Here is a 23,045-nt window from a genome sequence, read left to right on the forward strand (position 1 = left end):
ACCCTAGCTTGGTGATGAACCCGCTATGGCGACAACGCCGGCAAAGATTCCCGTTGACGGCGGCGAACACCAGTGGCAGGAGGTCGCGGGCGACGAGGAGACGATTCGGAGACTACGAGTCAGCAGAGTTGGACAGGCGCGGGCGAAGGGTTTGGAGAAATTTCCAAATTTTTAGCCCGGGTATATATATCCAGACACTGTCGGTGTGACCGAGTGGAACGACTCGATGGCACCGAGATGCAGAATCGCAAGCGGTTGCTATAACTCGATGTAACCGAAGGGTTCAAATCGGTTGCACCAAGATTAAAACCTAGATCAACTTAATGAACTCGGTATGAACGAATGGGATGGATCGGTCAGACCGAAATGCACTAAGAGGTTTTGGAAATTTAGCCCTTGACGGATCGGTGACTCCGAGTGCTCCTCACCCGGAGGGTCCGAATTTGACTTGTTCAAACTTTGTGATGTAGCATGAATAGAGTTTGAGACGAGAAAAGCATAGATAGCTAGAGGGAGTTCTTAGGCCTTCTTGCCCATCCATTTGGCAAAAAGAAAAGCCAAACAAACAAAGCAACAAATGGATGTCCTCGAATGGAAAAAATATGCAACCAACATGCTCACACAATAAGATAGCAAATAAAATATGTGATAAAGCATGCACAAACACTCTAGCATCTATCAAGCAATTGGCGATGACTAGGTCATCTATATATGAGTATATTGACTGAGGAGTCAAATGAGAACATTTGATCATAGGTCATACTCATCGTTTAAGCACAAGTGGGGTTATCACTTTTACATAAAGCATTGTTGTGTTCACACCATTAGAGTTGCTTTAGCACAATTCTTAGAGCAAAGCTCCCCCTAGATGTGATATCCCCCCTAAGAGGGATGAACTAACCTTGGGTTTTGTCGATGATGACTTCATGTAGGTGTTGAAGATGTAGATGCTCAATGTTGATGTAGATCATTTGGAGCAATCCATTGGAGTGAGTTGCACTTTCAATACCTACATGGGTTAGTCCCACAAGGAACATACAAGGATATCCATAGACATAGAGTGAAAACACACATGATGTTGTCCATTAAAGCATTAGGTTACATTCCCTTGTCTTACCAACAAGAGGGTTTGTGACTCCATGAACTAGTGCAAGATGTGGAAGTTTATTGCACTTGTCCTTGCCAAAAAGAATATGAGTGATGTATGTTGGTGGAGTCACCCTCAAGAACTCTCTAGTTCTTCTTCTTTGGGATCCATCGCTAAAGATCCAAAAAAGAGCTGACCGACCAGCTCATTGGTCGCTAATCCTGAAAACAATTTGCTAAAGAACCGAAAAACAATTATGCACCACTGCCATACAACAAAGAGCTGCCCGACCCGACCCTTGTTCCCCAATCCAGAAAACTGTTTGATCCAGAAAAAAATTGCCCAAACCGACCCTTCCTCACCCAATCCAGATGACCTGCAGTTATAAAGAAAATCCGGACGACCTGGCCTTCCCGCGCGCTACCGACGTCTCCCACCACACAAACCTCCCTGCGGGTACCGCCTCTGGCGCCCAGGAACCCATTGCCACCGCTTCCTGCTAGGCCATTCACTGGTGTCAAGCTTTCCCGTCGCTATCGGCTCACACGTGCCCATCCACCATATCAAGGGCCTCATGCGCCGAGCTTCCCTGGACTCTGAGCGCTGCTGCCTCCAGCCACCTGCGAGCCTCCACCAGACCACCCCGTCGCTGCTGATCCATTGTGCCTCCACTAGAATAACTACATATATCAAAGCTGCTGGAGGCTTCAGTCCACACCGCCTAAATAAACCATAAATGACAAACACCAAAGTCCTAATTATTGAAAAATTTACATCACAAAATGCAGCCAGATCCCAGGCGGATCCAAGGTTGGAGTGGATACGAGTGGGGGGCAGGGGGTTGAGATATTACCGGTTGGGTGAACTCAATCATAAGAAGGCGCCCTTGACCTTGGACCCGCGGAGTGCCTCGAGGGCAGTCCGACACTTGGTGATGGAGCGGAAAATGATGAAGGCGTAGCTGCGGTACCCGACGCACATGATGACGCAGTTGAGTGCCTTGTGCGGGGCAAAGGACACCACGACGCCGTCCTCGCCCGCGTGCGTAGGCAGGTTGCCGACCCACAACGCGTTCTTCTAGTGGGTGGCAACTTGCGTGGCAGCGACGGCGGCTGCACCCCTAACACCGGCGGGCTCCGATTCCTTCAAGGGTGAGGCCAATGGCCTGGTGGCCTCCATGGCCCTGGAGGGCTCTGTAGACAGTGGATCCAATGACATCCATGGTAGAGGGGATAAGGGTAGGGAGAGGTCAGCAGGAGCTAGGGTTAGTATGTGGGGATTTAGGCTGTCTGTCACGGGGAATGGAACCGAGTGAGGAAACTATCCCGTGCGCCGGACTGTATATACTACGGGCGGGGCTACGCTGAGTCCGTGGGCGGCACCTTTTCTATCCGCGCTTCAACATCATCCAGACACCTATTCCCATCACCGGAACACAAAAAAAAAACAATCCCATCACCAAGAATTGTTAAGTGTGACCTTCTCAAAACAAGCAAGTTTACCCAGCACATAGTTCAAACTTTTCATTACGCCTTAATAACCAAGGGAAAATATCTTATTCATAATCCAAGGTTGCATCGCCTCAATCTATCTAGCAAAATAAACACAAAGAAATAGAAACATATGTAGTTAGTCGTTATCTTATTTCTCGGGAGACATGACTTTGGGGCCCGCCCACCGCAACCTCTCGCAACCATATCCTCTCCCCATGACATATTCTTGTCCACGTGTTCCATATGGGGCCGCACTCATACGTATTACCGTGAGGGGTGGGGTGGGGGCAGAGGGACGATCATAGTCGGCTCGAACCCGATTATCCTTCGCTTGGGAAAAATACTCACAACATGAACTTCATAGAAACCTTTTAATTTATTTCGTGGAGTTAGTTAGTAATTACTTTCCGACTTAAATACATCTCAAAAAGAAGGAATGCATACAATATCTCATTTGCATAATATACTTCACTACCAAAAATAGAATAAAGTAAATGACCCTTATGAAAGAGAGTGTCTCTACAGAAACACAAATAATCATAAGTTTATGTAAGTGTGGTTACAACATTTCTATACATCATACAAGCAGGCACATTGTTGTTTATGTTATTGTTTTATTACTCATATTTCATCAACCCATATGGATTTGAACAGTATCCCTCCAAACTATATGGCGAAGAGGAATATAAAATATGTCCCATTCACGACTTTATAGGTAGAAATGGCATCTTCCAGCTACTCAGAGTCGATGTATGCAAAAGTTTGACCAATGGAGAATTCAACACCTTCAATCTTCAATCCTTTGAAACTCTTCGTCTGCCTCCTGCTTTGAAATAGATGAACTAATTCCTCCAACACTTAGGTTCCTAATAGCTTTATCATGTAAAACCCAATCAAAGAACAAATGCCATAAGGAGGGATACTATTTCTGTAGTGAAATAGATGAATATAATCCTCATACAAGTAGTCCTAGCAACAAAAAACTATGAGATAGCTATGAATGGTCTAACTTAAAGTGAAATAGATCAAAGATAAAATGCACTTCATATTTATATCAAATCACAGCCTGAATAACAGCAAATTGTGTCACTTGTGCACAACTCATTACACAACATTAGCACATGAATGGAGCAATTTCACTCAAGAAATAAACAACTATGACTAACCAAGGATTATTCTGTATTAGTGCATCATTCCTAATTAGTAAATCATTCAAACTTAAATCAGAGCGTACCATAGTTACTAGATATTGTATGCATCTCTATATGTCGTGAGTGGGGCAGGGATGGCCTTGCCGTGTGGGTGGGCCATCTGATTATGCCACCATGAGAAAAATAATCGCAAAACATGGCCTTCATATACACCTTTTAATTTAATTCAAGGAGTTGGTTAGTAATAACTTTCCCTCTTAAATACGTTTAAAAAAGAAGGAATGCATACAATATCTCAGTGGCATAATATACTTCACTACAAAACATAGAAATACTTTAAATGACCCTAATAAAAGAAAGTGTCTCTACCACAACACAAATAATCATAAGTTTATGTATCTGTGGTTCATGCTTCTGCCCGTCCGTCCCGACCCTAATAAAAGAAAGTGTCTCTACCACAACACAAATGACCACAATATACTTCACTACCACAACACATTCTTGAACACTGATAAATGGATCTGTGCTTCTGCTGTTCGTCCTGACTTTGCCCCTGAAGTTGCAAACAATTACCCACCACTACCATCCATAAGTGGTAGAAAATGATGCGCTAAAGATCCGAAGAAAAAAAGAGCTCCCCGAACTGACCCTTTTTCCCCAATCCGAAAAACTATTTGCTACATGTCCGGAAAAACAATCCATAAGTCGTAGAAAATGATTCACTAAAGATCAAGGTTAAAAAAAGCTACCCGACCCGGCAGAAGACCCTCAGTGCCTGCCCTTACATGGTATAAGGGTCGATGCCAGCATCTAGCCTCACCCTTTTATCTTCTCTCGGATCAAGTGCACTATGAGCAGAATGTCCAGACAACAAAGATGAGCCAGCTTCAGGTGCTGGAAGGATACTCCCAGTGATTGGCATTGCACCATAGTCCACTTATCTTGACCTTCCACGTCGAGGATCATACCCTTGTGATGTGCCATGACTACTGCGACCAGCACCCAAATAATCACATGCGGCATGTGGACTATCATTGTACATCTCCGATCTAGGGAACTCAACAAGCGATGTTATGTTATAAAGCCCACTGCTGGAGAAAAGAACATGAATCCTTGTATTATTGAAAAGACGCCCATCTAGAAGATTCTTAGCATTAGAAGCTCCTTCAATGGTTGCAAACTCCACAAAAGCATACAGCCTTTCTGGAAAAGCTTTGATGTCTGTAACCAAACCTTGTGCTACCATACCCCGCCTTAGTGCCTCCTCGTTAACTTTATGTGTATTGGGTAAGCCCACCTGGAGAACATTGGTAGGAATTTTTGCCTCTCTCATTCGTACTCTAGCAGAACCCTGACAAACAGAACATGATATGATAGTAAGCAACCCACAGATCAAAGAGGACAGTACAACTACAAGAACCAAGAGAAGTAAATAGCAGTACCTTTGCATGCCAACTCACGTTTCACCAGGTGGCTATGATCCTCTACTGTTGAAGTTGCCTGCTTCTGACCTTTCCTATCAAAATCAATACAAATAACTAAATAATAAGACATCGTCCCTTGAAAAACTGCAGCCTAGAAGCTCTCCACAAACTCAGTCAACAATAATAGATGCATACCGCTCTCCCTCTGGACCTTCGGAAATCAACACACAATTCCTTGCCCCCTAAATCTTTCCAAATTTTTGAAACTCCCCCTCTACATCCTGCGTTGAGATAGACGGACTAATTCCTCCAACCCATAGGTTCCTAACATCTCTGGCTTGTAATAACCAATCAACAAACAAAAGTAAACATCATGAGGGCATAAATCTTTAGACAACACCAACATAGCAATTTCACCCTAGAACAAGGAACAATCACCAATCTAGGAGTATTTCTATACCTATTAATAAAGGATAATGTTCAAAAAATGGAAGGCCACAACATAGAACAATGGGCGCTTAAGCGCGCTTGAGTGATTTTTCAAACTTGTCAAGAATTTGACTGTTTTGATTAGTATGCACAGGAAAATATGAAACATGGCACACGGGTAGTTGAAGTAGCATCTAAAATGACCTTCATGACATAGCAAATACACATCAGGTTCACACAGCAAGCAAAATGACAACTAAAATGTTGTTCAGTTCAAATAGACATAGCCAAATTCAGATCATCTTTCCATGATTTGCCCAGAATCTAAAGGAAACAACTCCCGTACAGACCCTAATAATAACATAAATGGCATACTGCCATTATTGCGCAAGCAGCTAAGCAGAAGCAGTTCAAAAATAGCCAAATTCTGGCCAAAATTATCAAATATGCTTAATCTACCACTTAGGGCCAAAGCGAAGCGTTTTTCCATTGCTCAGCGCTTAATAGTCGCTTAGCAATGCTTTTCTTGAACACTGATAGAGATATTTGTGTTTCTACATGTCTGTCCAGACCTTCCTTGCCCTGAAGTTGCAATCAATTACCCACCACTGCCATCCATAAGTGGTAGAGAATGATTTGCTAAAGATCCAGGAAAAAAATAGTTGCCCGAACTGACCCTTGTTCCCCAATTCGAAAAATGATTTGCTAACCGAAAAAACAATCCATAAGTGGTAGAAAATGATTCGCTAAAGATCAAGGTTTAAAAAAAAGCTGCCTGCCTGACCCTTGTTCCCCAATCCGGAAAACGATCCGCTGAAGATCCGGAAGAACAATTACCCACCAATGCCATCCATAAGTGGTAGTAGAGAACGATTCGCTAAAGATCATGAAAAAAAGAGTTGCACGAACTGACCGTTGTTCCCCAATCTGGAAAACGATTTGCTAAAGATCTGGAAAAAATGCCCAACCCAACTCTTCTTCCCCCAATCTAGATGACCCACGGTTAGAAAGAAAATCCGGACAACCCGACCTCCCTGTGCACCGCCGGCGTTTCCCTGGCGGCCACCTTCGCCGAGGAACCCACTGCCACCGCTTCGTTCTAGGTCATTTACCGATTTTGTTTGAACTTGTTGCATGCTAGGCGGGTTAAAAATGGAAATGTTTACATGGATTCGATGGGTGTTCGAATGGGCCGGGTCACCCATCGGGTGTGGGCATGGGTCATCCATCAAACCCAGGGGTTGGGTCATGGGTCGTGGTTGACCCGGTTAGCTATTCGGGCATGTGTTTGGTAGAGGTCGGCCCGCTAAAACCCGACCCGATTACCAGCCTGACTCAAGGGCCTCGCCCGCCGCGCTCCCGTGGACCTTGAGCGCCGCCATCCCCCAGCCACCTCATGCCTCTTCTAGGCCACCCCGTCACCGCAGATCTCGTGTGCCGCCGCTCGAATAATTACATATATCAAAGCTGCTGGAGGCCTCATCCCACACCGCCTAAAGAAACTACAAATCAAAAGCATTGAAGTCCTAATTACCGAAAAATTGACATCGCGAACTGCAGCTAGATCCCGGGGGGGATCCAAGGTGGGAGTGGAACCTAGTGGGGAGAAGGAGGGGGTGAGAAGTTACTGACCATGTGTACTCGACCCAGATGAATGCGCTCTTGACCTTGGACCCGCGGAGCGCCTCGAGGGCGGCTCGGGGCTCGGCGACAAAGCGGAAAACGACGAACACGTAGCTGCGGGAGCCGGCGCGTGTGGTGACACAATCGAGTGCCTCGTGCGTTGCGAAGGCCGCCATGACGTCTTCCTCGCTTGTGTGCGTGGGCAGGATGTCGACCCACAAGGCGTTCTTCTCGTGGGCGGCCCCTAGCACGGCGCCGGCGGCGCCCTAGTGCCGGAAGGCTTCGACTCCTTCGACGGGGAGGCCGACAGCCTCGCGGCCTCAGAGGGCCCCGCGGGCGGCGGGTCCAACGAAATCGGTGGTGGCGGGGACTAGGGCAGGGAGAGATCGCCAGGAGCTAGGTTCTGGATGTGGGGATTCGGGCTGTCTGGGATGGGGAATGAAATGGGGTATGGGGAACCGGCCCGCAGGTCGGACCGTATATACTGCGGGCGGGGCAGGGACGGCTGCACACCGATTTTATCCCTGCTTCAGTATATCATCCAGCAAGGCACCTATTCCCATCACCGCTCAAAAAAGGAAAATGTTTCAAAATAGTCGGATGATTTATTGACTTTGTATGCCGTAGTCGGCCCCGTCCGATCTTACGCGATCGTGTGACGGGAGAGCCTGTGTGTCCGCACGCGAAGCTAGCCCATCTATAGTCGAGTTCGTGATTTGTGCTTGCGTCCCCGTGACTGCCTTTTTCTAAAGGATCCTTCTTACACTTACTTCACACGCAATGATTTCCCAGGTAGTTATACGTGCGATTGTACAAATACTAGAACGTCGTACGGTTGATCATGGGTGCTGCTTTCATTTGGTATTAGGAAGTTGATGAAGTCAATGTTGCGCACACCACACCACGCCTCCTCACATGCAATCCTTGACGCTGCCGCTGATGAAGCCATGTATCTAGGGTAGGGTCATAGGCCTGACCTAGATACCCTCCCCTAGGACTTCACCCTAAAACGAAAAGCAATTGAAGAGGAGTCATCATCCACTCGACCATAAGGCATTCCATTCGGAAGACTCGAAGTCACTCGGCCATGGAGACTGTCACTCGACCGCCAGAAGATCTAAAGCAACTCCGCACTGCAACGGTCGGACATTACATCATAGCTTTAATGGTCATTATGTCTCTTTATTACTAGCATTACCAGTAACGCCCCCCTCTTGATGTACCTTAAATTCCTTGTAACGTGGGCTGGCTGGGGTCCTGGCGCACTCTATATAAGCCATCCCCTCCACATGCACAAAGGTTCGCACCCCTGTAAACACACATACGCATAATCCAGTCGACCGCCTCCGGGCTCCGAGACGTAGGGCTATTACTTCTTCTGAGAAGGGCCTGAACTCGTAAAACTCGTGTGTACAACTTCGCCATAGCTAGGATCTTGCCTCTCCATACTACCCCCTATTCTACTGCCAGTCTTAGTACCACGACAGTTGGCGCCCTATGTGGGGCAGGTGTCTTAGCGACTTGTTGGAGAAGTTGCAATTTTTCCGATCCCCATCATCATGGTTTCTGGCGGAGGATTGGCCGAGGGCTGCGAAATCCGTCTCGGCGCGCTCGTGTTCGTCGCTGACCACTCCGCTTGGCTCCAAGAGGCTCCACTCGACGTCGAGGCGCTCCCCGTCCGCGGGCCAACGCACTTTCGCGCGTGCGTCCGCGGCGTCCTTCTGCGGCAGCCGTCGACTCAGTATCGGTCGGCTCATGTGGCGTCCTCGCTCCCTGCTGCTCGCCGGCGCAAGCGTTCCGGTCGGTCGCGACTCCAGCGGTGGGTGAGGCACGCGGTGGCTCGCCAGTCGGCCACCCCACAAGTTGCGGCAATCGAGCCCGACGAAACTCTCTACGGCCTGTTCGACCTGTCGGCTGGCTCCGTCGAGACTGCATCTGAGTGCGACAACAGCGACCCCGCGGCGGAAGTCTTGATGGTCAACGGACCGCGCAGTCCTCCTGGCTTCCCCCGCGACGACGGTGGCGATGGCGGAGGCGATCCGTCGCATGTCGATGAGGAGTACCGCCCCGAGCCCCTCTCTTCGCAGCAGAGGGAGGAACTTCGTCGCCGTAACATGGATGCGCTTCACACTCCTATGGTTGGAGAAATCCCCGAGGCCCGGGCCTTGGAGGAGGCGCGCCTGGCCAACTTGGCTGAGCGCACTCGACTGGAGAACCTCCAGCATGCACTCGACGAGCGTGCTCGGCAGCGGATTCCCGAGTCCAGTCGATGACAACTTTTTCCGCCTCCAACTCAGGTATACCGAACTCCGATTCAGAATCTCACAGCTGCGGCCCGAATAGCAGAGTCGATTCAGCCCTCCTAGTCAGAAGCTGGCAGAGGTTTGATGCAGATCCGGGCTTTACTCCGGGAAGCGGGAGAACAAAACACAACAGTATCTCAGTCGCGGAATAGGATCCATAGCAGATCTGTGATAGCAGACACAGTCCAGTCGGCTCACAGCCTAAGATCGCCCCCGAGGCGTGAGGGACGTGGAGACCAACGAGATCAGTACAGAAACCGTGAGCAGTAGGATCACCGACTCGACCACGATGATCGTCATCAAGTGCCCACGCCTCCCCAAGGAGTGGGTCATACGTGCCTCGGCAGCACGATGACAGACACCCTCACAGTGGTGGGCGAAGGATTCCAGTCGACCCCCGAGAGCTGGGCTTTGATGCGAGATCTATTCTCGTTCAGGGTCTGGTTGACAGGAACAGAGCTCACAGAGAAGGTCATGATAGAGATTATCCGACCGGCAGCAGAGTGCATGTCTCAGGTCCAGAGTGTTTCAACAGAGCCATCAGGGCTGCAGTGATTCCTCCCAACTTCAGGTTGGCGACTGGAGTCAGCAAGTTCACTAGTGAGTCCAAGCCTGACACTTGGCTTGAGGACTACCAAGTGGCTGTTCAGATCGGTGGCGGCAATGACGAAGTGGCCATGAAGCACCTTCCTCTGATGTTGCAGGGCTCGGCCAGAGCGTGGTTGAATCAGTTAGCACCTGGCGGCATATATAGTTGGGAGGAATTTGCCCGAGTGTTTGTTAGAACCTTTGAAGGTACATGCAAACGACCAGCAGGGTTAACAGAGCTGCAATCCTGCGTGCAGAAGCCGAATGAAACCTTGAGGGATTATATCCAGAGATGGATCACGTTGCACCACACGGTGGAGAATGTGTCAGATCACCAAGCAGTTTGTGCCTTCAAGGAAGGTGTCAAGTATCGAGAATTGAACCTGAAGTTCGGTCGGACCGGGGATATGTCTCTGAGTCGGATGATGGAAATTGCCACCAAGTATGCTAATGGTGAAGAGGAGGATTGGCTCCGGAGTGGCAAGCACAAAACAGTCGCCCAAGAAACCGAAGGAGGGAACTCCAGTCGGAAGCAGAAGCGCAAAGCCGAGCCAGCTGCTCCTGGTGAAGCCTTAGCCGTGACTCAAGGAAAGTTCAAGGGGAAGCCCAAAGGGCCGTGGAATCCCAAGAAAGTGAAAGATCAAGATGGAAATGATGTGTTGGATTTACCATGCCACATTCACACCAAAAAAGATGAAGAGGGTAATCTCATTTACCCTAAACATACCACTCGACAGTGTCGGCTCCTGATCCAGCAGTTCTGAGAGAAACAGCCCAAGGAAAAGGAAAAGGAGTCGGACAAGGGTGAGGATAAGGAAGAAGATGATGATGGTTTTCCCAACGTCAATTCCACTTTGATGATTTTTGCTGATGTCGAGAGCAAAAGTCGACTGAAAGTCATTAACAGAGAAGTGAACATGGTCGCTCCGGCGACACCCAGTTATTTGAAGTGGTCTCAGACTGCTATTACGTTCGACCAGTCTGATCACCCAGCGCGTATAGCCACCCCTGGGAGGCAAGCGTTGGTGGTCGACCCAGTTGTTGAAGGCACTCGGCTGACTAAGGTGTTGATGGATGGTAGCAGTGGCCTGAATATACTTTATGCTGAAACCCTGAAAGGGATGGGCATTCCGATGTCCAAACTCAGTGAAAGCAATATGAGTTTCCATGGGGTTATACCTAGCAAGAAGGCTGAATCACTCGGCCAGATCGCCCTCGATGTGGTTTTCGGTGATCCCAAGAATTACCGCAAGGAAAAGTTGACGTTTGAAGTCGTGGATTTCCAGAGTGCTTATCATGCTATTCTGGGTAGGCCTGCTTATGCACGTTTTATGGCTCGACCATGTTATGTGTACCTCAAATTGAAGATGCCTGGTCCCAGAGGAGTGATCACTATCACTGGCAATCGGCAGAAGGCAGAAGAGTGCTTCCAGAAGGGCTCAAACATCGCTGATGCACAAATGGCAGTAGTAGAATTGCAAGAGTATCAGAAAAATGCAGATCCGAGTGATTTGCTACGAGCCAAGAAGCCTGCCACAGACTCTGCATTTCAGTCGTCTGGTGAAACGAAGCCGATTCATATTCACCCGACCGATCCCAATGCTGCTCCGACTCACATTTCGACAACACTCGAATCCAAATAGGAAGAAGCGCTCATCCAGTTCCTCCGTGAGAACTGGGACATCTTTGCATGTAAACCTTCTGACATGCCGGGTGTTCCCAGGGGGCTGGCTGAGCACCGTTTGCGAGTCGACCCAAAAGTGAAACCAGTCAAGGAACATCTTCGACGGTCCGCTGTACATAAGAGAAAAGCAATTGGTGAAGAAGTGGCTCGGCTCCTGGCAGCTGAGTTTATCCGAGAGATTTACCACTCCGAGTGGCTCGCCAATGTTGTCACGGTCCCTAAGAAGGACGACTCACTTCGCATGTGCATTGACTTCAAACATATCAATCGGGCCTGCCCGAAAGATCATTTTCCTCTCCCCCGCATCGACCAAATAGCTGACTCGACTGTGGGGTGTGAGCGCTTGTCCTTTTTGGACGCCTATTCCGGGTATCATCAGATCCGACTGTATGGACCCGATGAGATAAAAACAGCTTTCATCACTCCATTCGGGTGCTTCTGTTATGTCACCATGGCATTCGGCCTGAAGAACGCTGGAGCCACATTCATGAGGATGATTCAGAAGTGTTTGCTCACTCAAATAAGTCGGAATATGGAAGCATGCATGGATGAGATTGTGGTCAAGTCAAGTAAGGGTTCCGACCTGCTGGCTGACCTTGCTGAAACTTTTGCCAACTTCAGAAGGTATGATATCAAGCTTAATCCATCAAAGTGCACATTCGGAGTTCCTGGCGGAAAATTACTCGGCTTCCTCGTTCCCGAATGAGGGATCGACGCTAACCCAGAGAAAGTTGCTGCTATACTCCGGATGAAACGCCCTATGCGTGTGCACGATGTCCAGAAGCTTACTGGTTGTTTAGCCGCCTTAAGTCGATTCATTTCTCGCCTCGGTGAAAAGGCATTGCCTCTTTACCGACTGATGAAGAAGTCTGATAAGTTCGAGTGGACTCCTGAAGCTGATGCAGCGTTTGTAGAGCTCAAAGCCCTGCTTTCCACCCAGCCGGTGCTTGCTGCCCCAATCAGCAAAGAGCCTTTACTGCTTTACATTGCAGCCACTGGACAAGTTGTGAGTACAGTACTTACGGTCGAGCGGGAAGAAGAAGGAAAAGCTTATAAAGTTCAGCACCCAGTATATTATGTTTCTGAAGTTCTGACTCCATCAAAGCAAAGATATCCACATTATCAGAAGCTTGTTTATGGGATTTACATGACCACGAAGAAGGTTGCACACTATTTCTCTGACCACTCCATTACAGTCGTCAGCAACGCTCCATTATCAGAGATTCTGAACAACAGAGATGCAACTGGTCGAGTGGCAAAGTGGGTGATTGAACTCCTTCCCTTGGATATCAAGTTTGAGGCAAAGAAATCTATCAAGTCCCAAGCAATAGCAGATTTCCTCGCGAGTGGATCAAACAGCAACTGCCGACTCAAGTCCATTCGGAGCACTGGACCATGTTCTTTGATGGCTCCAAGATGCTGAATGGTTCCGGCGCTGGGGTAGTACTGATATCCCCCCGAGGAGACAAGCTCAGATATGTTCTCCATATTCACTTTGATTCCTCCAATAACGAAGCTGAATATGAAGCACTCTTATATGGGTTATGTATGGCCATTTCACTCGGTGTCCGTCGCCTCATGGTCTACGGCGACTCAGATTTGGTAGTCAATCAAGTGATGAAAGAGTGGGACGTCAGAAGCCCAGCTATGACTGGTTACTGTAATGCAGTGAGGAAGTTGGAAAATAAGTTTGAGGGGTTAGAACTCCATCATATACCCCGACTGAAAAATCAAGCAGCTGATGATTTGGCAAAGATAGGTTCCAAGAGGGAAGCCATTCCCAACAATGTGTTTTTGGAACACATTCATACACCTTCAGTTCAAGAAGATCCTTTCACTAAAGAGCCCCCGCAGCCTAAGAGTGCCACAGATCCGACTGAAGTCGAAGTCCCAGCCGTGGTCGACTTGATCATGGAGGTTTTGGTCATCACCCCCGACTGGACAGTGCCATACATCACGTATATCCTTAGGAGAGAACTCCCAGAGGATGAAGAGGAGGCTCGATAGATCGTCCTCGATCCAAAGCCTTTACTGTGATAAGAGGACAACTATTCAGAGAAAGTGTAACTGGAGTCAGCCAGAAATGCATAACACCAGAAGAAGGTCGAGTGATCCTCAACGACATCCACTTGGGGACCTGTGGCCACCATGCGTCCTCTCGGACCATTGTGGCCAAAGCATACCGAGATGGATTTTATTGGCCACGAGCAAATGAAATGGCAAAAGATATAGTCGACAAATGTGAAGGCTGCCAGTTTTACTCCAACATGTCCCACAAGCCTGCATCAACCCTGAAAACCATTCCACTCGTCCGGCCCTTTGCTGTTTGGGGGTTAGATATGGTTGGACCCCTGAGGACTGGTAGGAGCGGCTTCACTCATGTGCTTGTAGCAGTCGACAAGTTTACCAAATGGATTGAAGCCAAGCCCATCAAGAATCTTGAAGCCAGTACTGCCGTCAGCTTCATCAAAGAGTTAACATTCAGATATGGGGTTCCGCACAGCATCATCACTGACAACGGGTCGAACTTCGATTCTGATGAGTTCAGAGCCTTCTGTGCTTCCCAAGGCACTCGAGTCGACTATGCTTCAGTCGCCCACCCCCAGTCGAATGGACAAGCAGAAAGAGCAAATGGCTTGATTCTCAAAGGACTGAAACCTCGATTGATGCGTGATCTCAAGCATGCAGCAGGCGCCTGGGTCGATGAACTTCTATCAGTTCTTTGGGGATTGAGGACAACTCCCAATCGGTCGACTGGCCGAACTCCATTCTTCTTGGTCTATGGAGCTGAAGCTGTTCTACCGAGTGACTTGCTTCACAATGCACCCCGAGTCGAGCTTTTCTCTGAAGATGAAGCAGAACAGGCCCGGCAAGACGCAGTTGATCTCCTAGAAGAGGAAAGAGAGATGGCCTTAATCCGGTCGACAATTTATCAGCAAGACTTGCGTCGATTCCATGCCAGAAACGTGAGAGGTCGAGAATTTCAAGAGGGAGACTTGGTTCTTCGAGTGGATCAGCGGAAACCACACAAGCTCGCCCCTGATTCGAAAGGTCCCTTCATCGTCACCAGAGTGCTCCACAATGGGGCATACCATCTTTACAATGTCAAACATCAGAAAGATGAGCCGCTCGCTTGGAATGCGGAACTGCTCCGTCCCTTTTATACTTAAGCACTCAGTCTGTTGAAATGTAATAAGAAGTACCTTAGTAGTTTGTTTATCAAAGACAAGAGTTTTATAGTCTTCTAAAAATGATTGTCATTGCTTATATTTGTGTCTGAAATCCCCCAGTGGGTGGCTTAGCTGCGAATCCGTTTCGCCTAAGTTTAAAAAAATCCTACCGAGTGGTGAGCAAGCCTCCCACTCGGGGGCTTAGCTGCGAATCCGTTTCGCCTAAGTTAAAAAAATCCTACCGAGTGGAGAGCAACCCTCTCACTCGGGGGCTTAGCTGCAGTCCAGTACTCGCCTAAGTTTAAAAAATCCTACCGAGTGGAGAGCAACCCTCTCACCCGGGGGCTTAGCTGCAGTCCAGTACTCGCCTAAGTTTAAAAAATCCTACCGAGTGGAGAGCAACCCTCTCACTCGGGGGCTTAGCTGCAGTCCAGTACTCGCCTAAGTTTAAAAAACCCTACTGAGTCGTGAGCAAGCCTCTCACTCGGGGGCTTAGCTGCAGTCCAGTACTCGCCTAAGTTTAAAAAATCCTACGAGTGGAGAAAACCCTCCCACTCGAGGGCTTAGCTGCAGTCCAGTACTCGCCTAAGTTTAAAAAATCCTACCGAGTGGAGAAAACCCTCCCACTCGGGGGCTTAGTTGCAGTCCAGTACTCGCCTAAGTTTAAAAAATCCTACCGAGTGGTGAGCAACCCTCCCACTCGGGGGCTTAGCTGCAGTCCAGTACTCGCCTAAGTTTAAAAAATCCTACCGAGTGGTGAGCAACCCTCCCACTCGGGGGCTTAGCTGCAGTCCAATACTCGCCTAAGTTTAAAAAATCCTACCGAGTGGTGAGCAAGCCTCCCACTGGGGGCTTAGCTGCAGTCCAGTACTCGCCTAAGTTTAAAAAATCCTACCGAGTGGTGAGCAACCCTCCCACTCGGGGGCTTAGCTGCAGTCCAATACTCGCCTAAGTTTAAAAAATCCTACCGAGTGGTGAGCAAGCCTCTCACTCGGGGGCTTAGCTGCAGTCCAGTACTCGCCTAAGTTTAAAAAATCCTACCGAGTGGTGAGCAAGCCTCTCACTCGGGGGCTTAGCTGCAGTCCAGCACTCGCCTAAGTTTGTAACACACCCATATCTGCAAGGACGACGAGGTGCAGGTCGACTGCAACCTTCTCCTTTGGAGCTGCGCCACAAGTACAACGTGCGCTCCATCCCGATTCGCAAGGACGACGAGGTGCAGGTCGATTGCAACCTTCTCCTTCGGAGCCGCACCACAAGTACAATGTGCGCTCCATCCCGATCCGGAAGGACGACGAGGTGCAGGTCGACTGCAACCTTCTCCTTCGGAGCCGCGCCACAAGTACAACGTGCGCTCCATCCCGATCCGCAAGGACGACGAGGTGCAGGTCGACTGCAACCTTCTCCTTCGGAGCTGTGCCACAAGTACAACGTGTGCTCCATCTCGATCCGCAAGGACGATGAGGTGCAGGTCGACTAGAACCTCCTCCTCAGAGTTGCATCGCAAGTACAAAAATGTTCCGAGTGAAGAATAAATTCCACTCGAAGGCAAGCACAAGCATATTCGGAGATAAACCAAATCCAGATGAATCCTAAGGTTCCGACCGCGGATTAAAGTACTCGGGCATCAAGCCCGAAGGAGTTTAACGGTTACAAAAATCACTCGGCATCCCGAGGCATATTTAAGGTGGAGCATAAAAGTTTGTTCACTCCGCAGGAGGAGGGCTGGCAGGCTCGACGAATTCGTCCAGGTCAATTCCGTCGGCAATCCGAGTGACGAACCAAAGACAGGGCCACATCAGCGCCGCACCGGGCAGAAGACTTCTTCCATTCTTGCACTCGACCGGGAATCTCATTAAGTTGAGTCATCAGAGACTTGAGGTCATTCTGGAGTGTTGCCCCTGGCCAGAGTGCTGTGTCGATCCGCGACATCGCGACCTTCAGTCGAGCAAGGTAATCAACAACACCAGCAACACAAGATTCCAATCGGAGTACATTCATGGCAGCCTCGTCCTTCACCGGAGAATGGATGGGGTCCAAGCTTGTCTCAACTCGCCCAGTCTCTTCCTCGAAGTTCCGGCAAAATTCTACACGTACAATTCAAAGATGAGTCAGCGGTTGTATATCGAGTCGACAATGACAAGTCAGTCGGTTCAAAGAAAATACCTTCAAGCATGACGAACAGCTTCTTGGCAAGACCTCCCAGATAATTCTCCAGATCGTCCCTCTTGCGAGCAATGCCTTCCATTTTATTGTTCAGATTGTTCTTGTCCTTCTTCAAACGGGTCGCTTCCTTGTTGGCTTCATCAAGGGCAGTTTTCTACTTGGCGTTTTCTTCCTCCAGTTTGCCGATTGAAGCTAGCTTCTGTTCGGCGAGTGCAGTGTTCTCGTCGGCTGCTTTCTGGGCAGCCGCAAGATCTTGGTCCTTTTTCACCAAAGCTTGATTCATTTTCTCTGAAGGAAACAACGCTCGGTTCAGAAAAAGTAAAATAGAACCTGGTACAAAGACAAACCAGTCGGCAAGCTTTCTCTTACCAGCAGCTTCATCCTTGGCCTTCTGCAGATTTGTCTTGGCCAGTTCCAGATCGAGGTTGAGCTGAATCTGTTTTTTCTCCAATTCAGCAAAATGAACTCCGAGTTCACAAGATTTCTGTAATCAAGGGACAGTCAATCGACAGATGGAAAGGTCAGTTACTTCAGAACAATAGTTCGATAAATTAAAGTTGTTTTCAGACTGTAGTCGACTGCCCGCAGTCAACCACGGTCTCAGGGACTACACCCAGTGGGTGCACTTAGCGTGCCCCCACTGATCCAGTTTCCACCCGACGTGGAATGTCCAGGCCGAATGCAAAAAAAGAGAGAGAATAAGATCTATGACCATAGTCGACTGCCCGTAGTCGACCTCGGTCTCGGGGACTACACCCAGTGGGTGCACTTAGCGTGGCCCCACTGATCCAGTTTCCACTCGACGTGGTCCGTCCAGACCGAGTGGAAAATTCCGATTCTCAGACCACAGTCGACTGCCCGTAGTCAACTATGGTCTCGAGGACTACACCCAGTGGGTGAAGGAAATATGCCCTAGAGGCAATAATAAAGTTATTATTTATTTCCTTATATCATGATAAATGTTTATTATTCATGCTAGAATTGTATTAACCGGAAACATGATACATGTGTGAATACATTGACAAACAGAGTGTCACCAGTATGCCTCTACTTGACTAGCTCGTTGATCAAAGATGGTTATGTTTCCTAGCCATAGACATGAGTTGTCATTTGATTAACGGGATCACATCATTAGGAGAATGATGTGATTGACTTGACCCATTCCGTTAGCTTAGCACTCGATCGTTTAGTATGTTGCTATTGCTTTCTTCATGACTTATACATGTTCCTATGACTATGAGATTATGCAACTCCCGTTTACCGGAGGAACACTTTGTGTGCTACCAAACATCACAACGTAACTGGGTGATTATAAAGGTGCTCTACAGGTGCTTCCAAAGGTACTTGTTGGGTTGGCGTATTTCGAGATTAGGATTTGTCACTCCGATTGTCGGAGAGGTATCTCTGGGCCCACTCAGTAATGCACATCACTATAAGCCTTGCAAGCATTGTAACTAATGAGTTAGTTGCAGGATGATGTATTACGGAACGAGTAAAGAGACTTGCCGGTAACGAGATTGAACTAGGTATTGAGATACCGACGATCGAATCTCGGGCAAGTAACATACCAGTGACAAAGGGAACAACGTAAGTTGTTATGTGGTTTGACCGATAAAGATCTTCGTAGAATATGTGGGAGCCAATATGAGCATCCAGGTTCTGCTATTGGTTATTGACCGGAGACGTGTCTCGATCATGTCTACATAGTTCTCGAACCCGTAGGGTCCGCACGCTTAAAGTTAGATGACGGTTAAATTACGAGTTTATGTGTTTTGATGTACCGAAGGAGTTCGGAGTCCTGGATGAGGTCAGGGACATGACGAGGAGTCTCGAAATGGCCGAGACGTAAAGATCGATATATTGGACGACTATATTCGGACTTCGGAAAGGTTCCGAGTGATTCGGGTATTTTTCGGAGTACCGGAGAGTTACGGGAATTCCTATTGGGCCTTAATGGGCCATACGGGAAAGGAGAGAAAGGCCCCAAAGGGTGGCCGCACCCCTCCCCATGGACTAGTCCGAATTGGACTAGGGAGAGGGGGCGCCCCCTTCCTTCCTTCTCCTTCTCCCTTCCCTTCTCCTACTCCAACAAGGAAAGGAGGAGTCCTACTCCTGGTGGGAGTAGGACTCCCCCCTTGGCGCGCCCTCCTCCTTGGCCGGCCGCCTTCCCCCTTGCTCCTTTATACACGGGGGCAGGGGGGCACCCCATAGTGACAACAATTGATCATTGATCTCTTAGCCATGTGCGGTGCCCCCCTCCACCATATTACACCACGATAATATCGTAGTGGTGCTTAGGCGAAGTCCTGCGTCGGTAGAACATCATCATTGTCACCACGCCGTCGTGCTGACGAAACTCTCCCTCAACACTCGGCTGGATCGGAGTTCGAGGGATGTCATCGAGCTGAACGTGTGCTGAACTCGGAGGTGCCGTGCATTCGGTACTTGATCGGTCGGATCGTGAAGACGTACGACTACATCAACCGCGTTGTGTTAACGCTTCTGCTTTCGGTCTACGAGGGTACGTGGACAACACTCTCCCCTCTTGTTGCTATGCATCACCATGATCTTGCGTGTGCGTAGGAATTTTTTTGAAATTACTACGTTCCCCAACAGTGGTATCAGAGCCTGGTTTTATGCGTAGATGTCATATGCACGAGTAGAACACAAGTGAGTTGTGGGCGATATAAGTCATACTGCTTACCAGCATGTCATACTTTGGTTCGGCGGTATTGTGAGATGAAGCTGCCCGGACCGACATTACGCGTACGCTTACGCGAGCCTGGTTTCGCCGTTGCGAGCACTCGTTGCTTAAAGGTGACTGGCGGGTGTCTGTCTCTCTCACTTTAGTTGAACCGAGTGTGGCTACGCCCGGTCCTTGTGAAGGTTAAAACAACACCAACTTGACAACTATCGTTGTGGTTTTGATGCGTAGGTAAGAACGGTTTTTGCTAAGCCCGTAGCAGCCACGTAAAACTTGCAACAACAAAGTAGAGGACGTCTAACTTGTTTTTGCAGGGCATGTTCTGATGTGATATGGTCAAGACATGATGCTAAATTTTATTGTATGAGATGATCATGTTTGGTAACCGAGTTATCGGCAACTGGCAAGAGCTATATGGTTGTCGCTTTATTGTATGCAATGCAATCGCCATGTAATTGTTTTACTTTATCACTAACCGTAGCGATAGTCGTAGAAGCAATAGTTGGCGAGACGACAACGATGCTACGATGGAGATCAAGGTGTCGCGCCGGTGACGATGGTGATCATGACAGTGCTTCGGAGATGGAGATCACAAGCACAAGATGATGATGGCCATATGATATCACTTATATTGATTGCATGTGATGTTTATCTTTTATACATCTTATCTTGCTTTGATTGACGGTAGCATTATAAGATGATCTCTCACTAAATTTCAAGATAAAAGTGTTCTCCCTGAGTATGCACCGTTGCCAAAGTTCGTCGTGCCCAGACACCATGTGATGATCGGGTGTGATAAGCTCTACGTCCATCTACAACGGGTGCAAGCCAGTTTTGCACACGCAGAATACTCAGGTTAAACTTGATGAGCCTAGCATATGCAGATATGGCCTCGGAACACTGAGACCGAAAGGTCGAGCGTGAATCATATAGTAGATATGATCAACATAGTGATGTTCACCATTGAAAACTACTCCATTTCACGTGATGATCGGTTATGGTTTAGTTGATTTGGATCACGTGATCACTTAGAGGATTAGAGGGATGTCTATCTAAGTGGGAGTTCTTAAGTACTATGATTAATTGAACTTAAATTTATCATGAACTTAGTCCTGATAGTATTTTGCAAATTATGTTGTAGATCAATAGCTCGCGTTGTTGCTTCCCTATGTTTATTTTGATATGTTCCTAGAGAAAAATTATGTTGAAAGATGTTAGTAGCAATGATGCGGATTGGATCCGTGATCTGAGGATTATCCTCATTGCTGCACAGAAGAATTATGTCCTTGATGCACCGCTAGGTGACAGACCTATTGCAGGAGCAGATGCAGACGTTATGAATGTTTGGCTAGCTCAATATGATGACTACTTGATAGTTTAGTGCACCATGCTTAACGGCTTAGAATCGGGACTTCAAAGAGGTTTTGAACGTCATGGACCATATGAGATGTTCCAGGAGTTGAAGTTAATATTTCAAGCAAATACCCGAGTTGAGAGATATGAAGTCTCCAACAAGTTCTATAGCTAAAAGATGGAGGAGAATAGCTCAAGCAGTGAGCATGTGCTCAGATTGTCTGGGTACTACAATCGCTTGAATCAAGTGGGAGTTAATCTTCCAGATAAAATAGTGATTGACAGAATTCTCTAGTCACCATCACCAAGTTAGTAGAACTTCGTGATGAACTATAGTATGCAAGGGATGACGAAAGTAATTCCCGAGCTCTTCGTGATGCTGAAATCGACGAAGGTAGAAATCAAGAAAAACATCAAGTGTTGATGGTTAACGAGACCACTAGTTTCATGAAAAGGGCAAAGGGAAGAAGGGGAACTTCAAGAAGAACAGCAAGCAAGTTGCTGCTCAAGTAAAGAAGCCTAAGTCTGGTCCTAAGCCTGAGACTAAGTGCTTCTACTGCAAAGGGACTGGTCACTGGAAGCGGAACTACCCCAAGTATTTGGTGGATAAGAAGGATGGCAAAGTGAACAAAGGTATATTGGATATACATGTTATTGATGTGTACTTTACTAGTGTTTATAGCAACCCCTCGGCATTTGATACTGGTTCAGTTGCTAAGAGTAGTAACTCGAAACGGGAGTTGCAGAATAAACAGAGACTAGTAAAAGGCGAGGTGACGATGTGTGTTGGAAGTAGTTCCAAGATTGATATGATCATCATCGCACACTCCCTATACTTTCGGGATTAGTGTTGAAACTAAATAAGTGTTATTTGGTGTTTGTGTTGAGCATGAATATGATTTGATCATGTTTGTTGCAATACGGTTATTCATTTAAATTAGAGAATAATTGTTGTTCTGTTTACATGAATAAAACCTTCTATGGTCATAGACCCAATAAAATGGTTTGTTGGATCTCGATCGTAGTGATACACATATTCATAATAATGAAGCCAAAAGATGCAAAGTTAATAATGATAGTGCAACTTATTTGTGGCACTGCGGTTTAGGTCATATTGGTGTAAAGCGCATGAAGAAACTCCATACTGATGGGATTTTGGATCACTTGATTATGAATCAGTTGATGCTTGCGAACCATGCCTCATGGGCAAGATGACTAATACGCCGTTCTCCGGAACTATGGAGAGAGCAACAGATTTGTTGGAAATCATACATACAGATGTATGTGGTCCGATGAATATTGAGGCTCGTAGCAGGTATCATTAATTTCTGACCTTCACAGATGATTTGAGCAGATATGGGTATATCTACTTAATGAAACAGAAGTCTGAAACACTTGAAAAGTTCATATAATTTCAGAGTGAAGTGGAAAATCATCGTAACAAAAAAATAAAGTTTCTACGATCTGATCGTGGAGAAGAGTATTTGAGTTACGAGTTTGGCCTTCAGTAAAAACAATGTGAAATAGTTTCACTACTCACGCCACCTGGAACACCACAGTGTAATGGTGTGTCCGAACATCGTAACCGTACTTTATTAGATATGGTGCAATATATGATGTCTCTTACCGATCTACCACTATCGTTTTGGGGTTATGCATTAGAGACAGCTACATTCACGTCAAATAGGGTACCATCTAAATCTGTTGAGACGACATCTTATGAACTGTGGTTTGGCAAGAAACCAAAGTTGTCGTTTCTTAAAGTTTGGGGTTGCGATGCTTATGTGAAAAAGTTTCATCCTGGTAAGCTCAAACCCAAATCGGAGAAATGTGTCTTCATAGGATACCCAAAGGAGACAGTTGGGTACAC

At 47.5% G+C, this 23,045-nt stretch overlaps 1 long non-coding RNA gene across 1 annotated transcript; it reads right to left on the minus strand.

Annotated features, from left to right (window-relative positions):
* Positions 1–4,116: 4,116 nt before the first annotated feature.
* LOC123125165 (uncharacterized) lies at positions 4,117–5,620 on the minus strand. Its single transcript, XR_006461316.1, has 3 exons — positions 5,351–5,620; positions 5,174–5,247; positions 4,117–5,082 (listed from the first exon to the last, which is right to left on the minus strand). It is a non-coding gene; the product is annotated as an uncharacterized lncRNA (long non-coding RNA).
* Positions 5,621–23,045: the final 17,425 nt, after the last annotated feature.

Source organism: Triticum aestivum, chromosome 5D, assembly GCF_018294505.1.
Source record: "Triticum aestivum cultivar Chinese Spring chromosome 5D, IWGSC CS RefSeq v2.1, whole genome shotgun sequence".
In the NCBI taxonomy this organism is placed as follows: Eukaryota; Viridiplantae; Streptophyta; class Magnoliopsida; order Poales; family Poaceae; genus Triticum; species Triticum aestivum.